This window comes from Lytechinus pictus, chromosome 3, assembly GCF_037042905.1.
Source record: "Lytechinus pictus isolate F3 Inbred chromosome 3, Lp3.0, whole genome shotgun sequence".
NCBI lineage: Eukaryota > Metazoa > Echinodermata > Echinoidea > Temnopleuroida > Toxopneustidae > Lytechinus > Lytechinus pictus.
The window spans coordinates 22,883,664-22,893,293 of record NC_087247.1 but is presented as its reverse complement, the minus strand read 5'-3'; the positions used below and the strand labels follow the sequence as shown (position 1 = coordinate 22,893,293).

The following is a 9,630-nucleotide window of genomic DNA, read 5'->3' as shown; positions in this document are numbered from 1 at the left end:
CTTTTAGAAACAAATTTAAATATCCTGATGCTACCCGAACACCATGTTCAGCGTTATACACCATTTTGCTATTTAACTTAATGAAAAATTAAGCTAATTTACCCAAAATGGCGCCGAAGTTCCAGTAAAATGTATGGTCTTAATACAAATGTAAAGCCTACAAACAATGCTGAAATGTCACAATGTACCCTTCACGGAAAGACCCATGTCAAACAGTAATAGGGGAGTTTAACAAGTGTGACATCACACATCTTACTAACATTGCCAATGATGTCCAAAACACAAGTGATCAACATTGAAATGCTCATAACTCACTTAATAATTTGATATTAATTCTTTTTCACACTTTTTTCCCTTTATTTCTTTGATTTTTCTATTAAATCTGTCAACGGGCAATAAGAGGTATGTGAGATAAATATAGCGAAATTCCTGGTGCCAATTGACAATAGTTTTCGCTAAGTTCATCAATAGTGTAACTTACCTTTTACATGTATATCCTTAGAAAATGCATATCACTTACCGGAAACTCCTTTTCTCATATCATATCCTTTGCTAGCACATACCTTATGAAGCATCTAGTTGAACAAACATTAGCTCTGAAGAAGAAATAAGCAGTAATTCTCTGTATGCTTTTCACCAAAAATATTATCCAGTGAGGGTATCAAACGTAACTCTTTATTTACCTCATTTGTAGGGTCGCCATAGGCTATCTTGAGTGTGTCCATGGCTCTGATCATTGCATTGATGGCCATGAAAATATTTTGGTATACAAGCTTGGTGAATGTCTTCCTATCTTCTTCTGTGTAACCTGCCCCATGAATAATTCTCATCTGTTTGATGAATGTACTTTTACCACTTTCTCCAGTGCCTGAATAATGAGAGTAAAGAGAAGACAAAAAAGAGAAATATAAATATAACTATCAATGATTTCGCTTAAGAATAAATACCAAAATTTTAAGCGTACAAGAGCAGTAGATAAACAAAAGGCTTGAAACTGCAATGTGAACAGAATCTATCCCCCCCCCAAAAAAAAAAAAAAAACAAGGCAAGTATTGGTTAATTTTCATCTGTTCCTGTGTTCCAGCTACTCCTTTTTTAACCTTCCAGTGGCTATTTTTTTATTTGAGGTGCTTACTTTCAATGATTTTTGTACCGCCACATGGAACTATTCCAAGAACATAGAAAATGTCTTGTTAAATCCCCTTCATTGACATTGAGCAACCAATGGCGAAAAGTTTTGTCGAAAATTGGTGAATGAAAACAGCAGCTTCGTCCTGGACGAACAACAAATTTGCAATTTTTTGTGAGCTCAAAAACTTAGGACTTACTGCTGTTGTCAACTTTCATAGTGTTGACAGAGTGTAAAACAATTTAAACAATAAAAAAAACAATCAACAATCGTTTTCCATTATATTTTATTATTGAAACACCATGCAAGTCAACATTTGGGACTACAATATTGACTGAGTGTCACATCATAAAACAATTTTTCAGAGTCAAGAAAGACTGAAGTATTCTTCATATTCTTGATAGTTTCCAACTAAATCAAACAACTGCAATGAAATATAGAAAATAAATGGCCATTTCACAGATTTAAGGATGCAAAAATATGAAATTTTCGCAACAATTGGAGGTTTTTTTATCCCCACTGATTAACCGTAAATGCCCATTTATTAATAGCGTTTGAATGTTTTTCAATATAAATGTAACGACTCAGGCCTAATTGCAAATCAAAAGTATTGCAATAGTCTACAAACAATACTAGAAGCACAGAAATGTGAATTCTTACAAAAGAATGAAATGAAATACACTTTGGATGACAACAATTACTGTGCGTGATCATGAATGGCTTGTACGGGGAATCCATTTCTTGCTTTATATGCATACAATCAAGTGCAACTTCAAATATTCATATTGAACTGAAGTCAATTAATTTCTATTACATACATATTACACTATACACAAATCTAATCTACAATAATATAACAGAGTAGGATTCCATCGCTGAAGGTCGTCCATGGGGAGTGGCATATAACACAATTAGCTTTGGCCTCTGTAATTTATGAATCAATCGCATAACTGAATAGCTTGCCAAGCACTAACAATATTGCTAAACTATTCAGTAGTCACACGTAACAGAACTTCAGAGTACACCATGTTCATAAATTAAAGGGTCCCTGCAACCCAATTATCATACATGTAGGCTTTGAAAACATCAAAACACCCCTCTTCATCAATATTCCAGCTTTGAATTTTTCTCTAAATTGAGCAAAAATATAGAAAAAATTATGTGTCTGAAATAACGAAGGCAGGGTGGACAATTTACCCCAATCAGAAAATATGTGGAACTGACAAACTTCGAGGTGGTCTGAAACCACCTTAATGATTTTTTTTTTGCAAGGGAAAGAGGAACAATTTCTCTTCTCAGGGATTTCTTTGGACAGTGTGGTTTTGGGATTGTCTAAAATACATGTAACAAGGCAGGATTGAAGAGAGCAAGAAATTGAAACGACACAATAAAAAACGTAGTGATAGATACAGCTGTATATGTGATTCAAATTTACCATATTAAGTGTATGGTTCTTTACCATGGACTACCGTATTGCAAGTTTGGAGCTGAACCTCTAATTATGTAACCAGCCCCCTCCAGGGGAAAATAATTGTTATAAAGAAAAAAAAATCAGGAGGTTACACATTATACCAAATGCAGGTATTAAAGTCTGCACAACATGCACAATACAACTTACATTGATGTGAACACTGCACCTGCGTTATACTGTACAGTGGACAGTAGACATGTGAATGAATGTCTGTCATAATTTGATATTTTTCTGGAAAAAGTATTCAAAATAGTCATAAATTACAAATGATTAAACAATAAAATATTTATATTTCACTTTAGTTTGCCAACAGAATTATGTTGAACACAATTACCGAAGATGAGAAGACAGATTAAATTCAATGATTTGAATACTCAAGCATTCCCAAGTGTAGCGTTCTTAGAATCAATGTATAAATTTAAAAGGAATGTCTCAACAATCAATGACAATCACCAGGAAATAAGGACAATTGGCCTTGCATTTACACATCAATTCAAATTTTTGTGATACATTGTATATGCTCTAGATGTTCATGCATATCTATAAATGTCTACATGTATGAGCATCTTAAACACACTCCTTTTTTCAAACAAGTGGAATGCCTCTGGCCGTCTCACCTGCATCACGCGATTCAATATAGCAGCAGTGCTGATTTTGAAAACTACTATAACTCGCACAAGATGTTCAGTGATACTTGGTTACTCTTATTTCCACATTTTATGAACTAGACCAATACACTTATAGAGATATGATGGCAATTCAACAAATACCCCCAACGTGGCCAAAGTTCTTTGACCTTACATGACCTTTGACCTTGATCATGTGACCTGAAACTCGCACAGGATGTTCAGTGATACTTGATTACTATTATGTCCAAGTTTTATGAACTAGACCAACACACTTTCAAATTTATGGCTGTAATTCAACAAATACCCCAATTTTGCCAAAGTTCATTGACCCTAAATGACCTTTGACCTTGATCATGTGACCTGAAACTTGCACAGGATGTTCAGTAATACTTGATTACTATTATGTCCAAGTTTCATGAATCAGATCCATAAACTTTCAAAGTTATGATGGTAATTCAACAGATACCCCCAATTCGGCCAAAGTTCATTGACCCTAAATGACCTTTGACCTTGGTCATGTGATGTGAAACTCATGCAGGATGTTCAGTGATACTTGATTAACCTTATGTATAAGTTTCATGAACTAGGTCCATATATTTTCTAAGTTATGATGACATTTCAAAAACTTAACCTTAGGTTAAGATTTTGATGTTGATTCCCCCAACATGGTCTAAGTTCATTGACCCTAAATGACCTTTGACCTTGGTCATGTGACATGAAACTCAGGCAGGATGTTCAGTAATACTTGATTAACCTTATGGCCAAGTTTCATGAACTAGGTCTATATACTTTCTAAGTTATGCTGTCATTTCAAAAACTTAACCTCAGGTTAAGATTTGGTGTTGACGCCGCCGCCGCCGTCGCCGTCGGAAAAGCGGCGCCTATAGTCTCACTCTGCTATGCAGGTGAGACAACAAAAATGGTTTGATAGGGAGTCCACCTTACTCCCATCCAATGTCAATCATAATCTATTGGGGGTAAGAATTTTAAAGGATAAGTCCACCCCAACAAAAAATTTATCTAAATAAAAATATAAAAATTATGATGGTTATACAACAAATACCCCCAAATGGTCAAAGTTTATTGACCTTAAATGACCTTTGACCATGGTCATGTGACCTGAAACTTGCACAGCATGTTCAATGATACTTGATTACTTTTATATCCAAGAGTAATGAATCAGATCCATAAACTTTTAAAGTTATCATGGTAATTCAACAAATACCCCCAATTGGCCGAAGTTCATTGACCCTAAATGAACTTTGACCTTGGTCATGTGACTTGAAACTCAGGCAGGATGTTCAGTAATACATGTATTTGATTACCCTTATGGCCAAGTTTCATGAACTATTTCCATATACTCTGGTGACATTTCAAAAACTTAACCTTAGGTTAAGATTTCGATATTGTTATTCACTCCCCCAACATGGTCTACATGTAAGTTCATTGACCCTAAATGACCTTTGATCTTGGTCATGTGACCTGAAACTCAGGCAGAATGTTCAGTAATACTTGTTTACTCTTATGTCCAAGTTTCATGAATCAGAACTGTTTCAACGGAATAATGCAAATCTTTCAAATTCAATAACTTTGTTATCTGTTATCCGACTTCGAACAAATTTTCAGCATTTTGCTCTGTGAATTTTACTCTAATTTATTGAGATATAAACATTTCCAGTCTGGACCATCCCTTTAAGTCTCACTCTGCTATGCAGGCAAGAATTTTTTTTTAGACATTTTCAAGTTTCTCTTAATTTCACAACAAAAGAGTAAAATGCACATCTTGGTCTGTATGCAAATAAGGGGACTGATGACATCCACTCACTATTTATTTTTTATTTCATAATATAAAATATGAAATATTCTAATCTTCTCCTCATGGTAATGTGAAAGAAGTTTTATTTTTCTGTGAATATGTGGAATTACCATTAATGGTTCAGTCAAGTTGGTCCTTTTTGTCAAATTTGTAAAAATTGATATAATGTACAATTTGTGAAAATTAAGCAAAACTTTAAAATGTCCTAACTTTTGTATGTTACATCCGATTTTGATTAAATTTTTAACATTATGCTAGTTGGATTTTTCTCTATTGATTCAAATAAAATTTTCCTGGGGTGGACTAGATTAAAGCTGTAATCAATGATACTCTAGATGCAATTATATTGGAGTATTAACCAAGTAACATTCCAATCTTACAAAAAGTGTATTGACCTTTTAATTTTTCCCATCCATTGATTCTTATCCCCTCTCTCATAAGTATTTTTTTTTCTTTAATAACATCCTTTGAACACATCTTTCAAGTTCAGTGATTGAATATTATAAAGCTACAAAGATGAAAACCTCAAATTTTCAGCAGATAACAAGCTTGAGTACTGGTTTACTATAAAAAAAGAAAAATATTACTTTCTTTTACTCTTTCAGAATTATCAACCATAGATTTTCATCAACAATCACAAAGTAAATAATTCACTGTAACACGTTGTCCATACAAAAATGGTCTGGGAAAGGCCAACACTAAGCTTTAGAGAAATTTACAAAATTTCAAAGGGATAAATTCACAAAGGTGGTTTAAAATCAAACGATGCTATTAAAAGGTTATGGCACAAGTACACTTTATACACTTGGAATGTTCTTCCGATTCCTATTTAAGAATGGTGTTTGGTAAATACATGTATGACCATTTTGTGAATTCAACCCAAAGAGAAGCTTTAAGAAATCTAGCAATCAGTATTTTTTTCTGATTTTCTCTTCCTGTATTACTTTTCTTAAAATAAGGACACAAAGAATTTACATACATGTACAAGGAAATGCTTAGACATCCAAACTAGTACATGTATCACTATGGAATCTGCTCAAAACCTTTATATTTGATTAACTCTCTTGAGCACTTTGTAAAGTGTATATTGATGCTTTATCAGTTACATTAATTACTATTATTTTTATTATAATTCAATGGGGTTTTATCTGTGAGACCAATGCTGTTGATTAAAAAGTATGGGTAATGCGAATACTGATGTATAAATGGTTGTTACATGTAGTTAATGAAATCAATATTGGTATAATTCGGAAGGAAAATTGGTTCCTCAATGTAAAAAAAATGACACTGAAGCTGGTTATATATTTGTTTAAAACTGTTTAAAACACCTTTATTTCTGAATACACAAACAATCAAAGTGCATGTACAATGAATATAGAATAGACTATAACGATACATACTGTACTAAATGATCAGAACTAAAATACATGTACAACAAAGAGGGTGTGACAATCAAAAGCATGTAATCCCATTGGAAATTGTCTTATACTCTGCTAATTAATATTAATTAGTCAGAATATTTTTTCATTTCAATAGTAAAAGTACAGAAAATATACAATTTCCAAGATAAACAATTCAGAAAATGGTGCTGTTTATCATGTTTTTCAAATGGTCAAGCCAGATTCACACTTATTTTTTCCCAGTAAGGAATTAGGCTAGGTCTATATTATGAATTGTATTACAAGAACCAAGGCATGTAATATGCACACGTCAAGATGTCCATGAGCATATCACAAATTGTGACACAATTCTGAGCAATTTCAACAGGTATAGCATAGGGGTCCGGGTCTCGGCGCGAAATTCCAATTCATTGTGCCAGGTAATTATCTCACATCAATCACAATAGTGAAAGTTGGTCTCCGTCAAGATGACATAGGTTTCTACAGGTACACCTTGGGCTGGTGCTGGTTTTACTTTTAGCACTTTCAAAATGAGCGACAAGCCATACTGTCCGTCTACATGCATGACATGCCACGCCACACACGTCGTCCACCATGTTCATCAACTTTCATAAATTTACATTTTGAAGATGGATAGATCTAACGTTAGACATAATCATGATGCGTATAATCCATATCTGTTCCACAAGTCATCATGGTCATCACTGCTGTGTCATATGTAGATCTATAACAACTTTTTTATCATGTTTATTATTCATTGGCCTATTGGACTAGCAAGTAGCATCCACACGTTTGTTGTTACATGGCACATCCGCGAGTCGAACCGATGCACTGTGACCGTACCGTGTAAACCCAATGGCAATGGCAATGTATGCTGTGTTGCATTGAAACATGGGTAATATTGGCATCAAGATGTAAATGGGGTAAAACATTTGGGCATATCCTACTTTCGTATCGCATACTCACCCAGCAAGAGTAACTTGAGCTCCCTTCGTGCATCTCGTTTGTCTTTTCGTAGCTGTTTTTCTATTTCTTGGTTGATTCTCTTCTGTTCTTTCGCTTCTTCGCTGAGACAACAAGCCATGATGATGGCCGTGTAATGTGTGCAAGTCTATGCGGTGTGTATGCTGCACAGTACACAGCGCCTATGCAAAGCTATGCTATCAAGCTTAGAACTGAAAATGAACGTCACCAAGTACGCAATTATGGCGGTTTTCTGACAGGTTAGCCATCCACTAAATTGTCCAATTCTTGCCAAAATTATCCCATAGAGTGCGAAGAAGGCAAGGGTGTCCGGTCGGGGCCCCCTAAGCGTAATGTAGCACCCTGAATGACCCGGTAATTCCCTTTACAAATCCGCTGCCAGGAGAACCGAAAGGGACCTACAACGTTGGGTGTGGTGATGGGAAACATAGATACCCCTCCGGAAATTACCATATATTGCATAATTTCTTACTAAAAAGCACTTTTGGTGATAAAATTTCATTTTTTATATTAAAAAGAAATAATTTAAGTACTTTTATATTTGACGGTAAAGATATGTTCCTTCCTATAGGTTAGAATCAATAGCAAATGCATCTCAAACCCGTAGAAAGGATCATTGATGGAATGTCCGAAAATAGGATTGATAAGAAGTATTATGGGATGGCCAATTCGTACAAGAGCACACGATCTTCTACGGCCCATGCGCTACACTATACACATGTCGAGATTTTCCCATTCATTTCCTTTCAAAATCATATTCAAAAGAAATTTGTACTTTTGACCAAAAGTAGGTTTGAGCGTATAATTATTTTATAAGAATAATTTGGAAATTATAAAATATCAAAGTAACAGTTACTAGTACTTCGATTCGCATTTTTGATCATCTCATCTTTTCTGAATATGAAATGCGAGAAATCCTATCAGCATAGGTTATTCCGAAGAATTGTTTCTACCACTTCCACCAACTCGCCTACCCTACAGGGGGTTAACCACGGGGTTTACCATCGATACTCTTATATTTTGTACATTTCTATGTCTTTTAATGGCTTTATTTGAATATGTGAATTCCGAAATATGGTTCCGGATGTTTGTTTGCAATCTTATTTGACAAATAACATAGAAATTACAGAATAGGACCTACAGAACTAAAACTGACAGAAAAGTAAACTTACTTCTCACCCTTTTTGGGAACTTTACAATTATTAAATTATGCATCTTATATTCTTATATCCGTGTAAATCAGGGGCCGCGGAAGCGTTCAGCCACCCCCCCCCCCCCAACTTTTTTCCAAAACCGTGTACAAAAACGTAAAAATTACCATATGATTTTGATTTTATTTATTTGCATTTTATTTCATTCTTTTTAAGGATACATACACAGGCCTAGGTCGTAGTACAAATAAAATATATGAAGTAAAACTCACGAGTGAGCTTGCCACTTCATGTAGTAGGTCCATGCTCAAATGAAAATCTTTTTTAAAAAATTACCCGAAGTAAGTAAAACAAAATTACTCAATGAAAATATTTATCAGTGTTAAAATTATTTGGTTAGGCCTAAAAGGCATCCTAAATAAAACATTGTACACCATTATCCAAAATCACATGTATGGCAATATAAGTTCCAAGCCTTTTATAAGACTTTATTTGAAATAATCGTCATTCAAAGACTGATATGATGATATGATTTAGAATTTAGTACGGTCACCCACCTACCAGACCCATCGAACAAAAAGAATGTAAACTTCTGATTTCAATTAACGATTTTATATCTATTTCAGGAAATATAGAAATAACGAGACTGGGAAGTAACATGTTCCTTTTCATTTTTATGAAAGGTGAAATCATGTACTTCTGGGACTCAGTGTTGTCACTTTTGACCTATGTGTGAGGTCGAGAGAGAGACTGGTGAAGGAGAGATGGCCCAATCAAAACCGGATATAGAGGACAATAGTTAATGTGGATGCGTGAACAAAGTGAATGGCATTAGCCTGACCATCGTTTACCACCTAAACTTACTTTATAATCCAATTAACACTTTAGGCACACATCTCGATTGTTGGACTCACCTCTGCCCAGTAAGACAACAAAGGCACCGCCCCTAGTCACATGACAGCCAAGCAAAAGTTATTTATAGTATGCCCAGGCCAGGCGCGGCTAGCTCTCATAGTCTAACGATTCAAACCCGTTGCTAGTTACTGTACC

At 34.7% G+C, this 9,630-nt stretch overlaps 1 long non-coding RNA gene across 1 annotated transcript; it reads right to left on the bottom strand.

Moving 5' to 3' along the window:
* Positions 1-683: 683 nt before the first annotated feature.
* On the bottom strand, positions 684-7,858 carry LOC129257601 (uncharacterized). Its single transcript, XR_010292986.1, has 2 exons — positions 7,412-7,858; positions 684-868 (listed from the first exon to the last, which is right to left on the bottom strand). It is a non-coding gene; the product is annotated as an uncharacterized LOC129257601 (long non-coding RNA).
* Between the last annotated feature and the right edge of the window lie 1,772 nt (positions 7,859-9,630).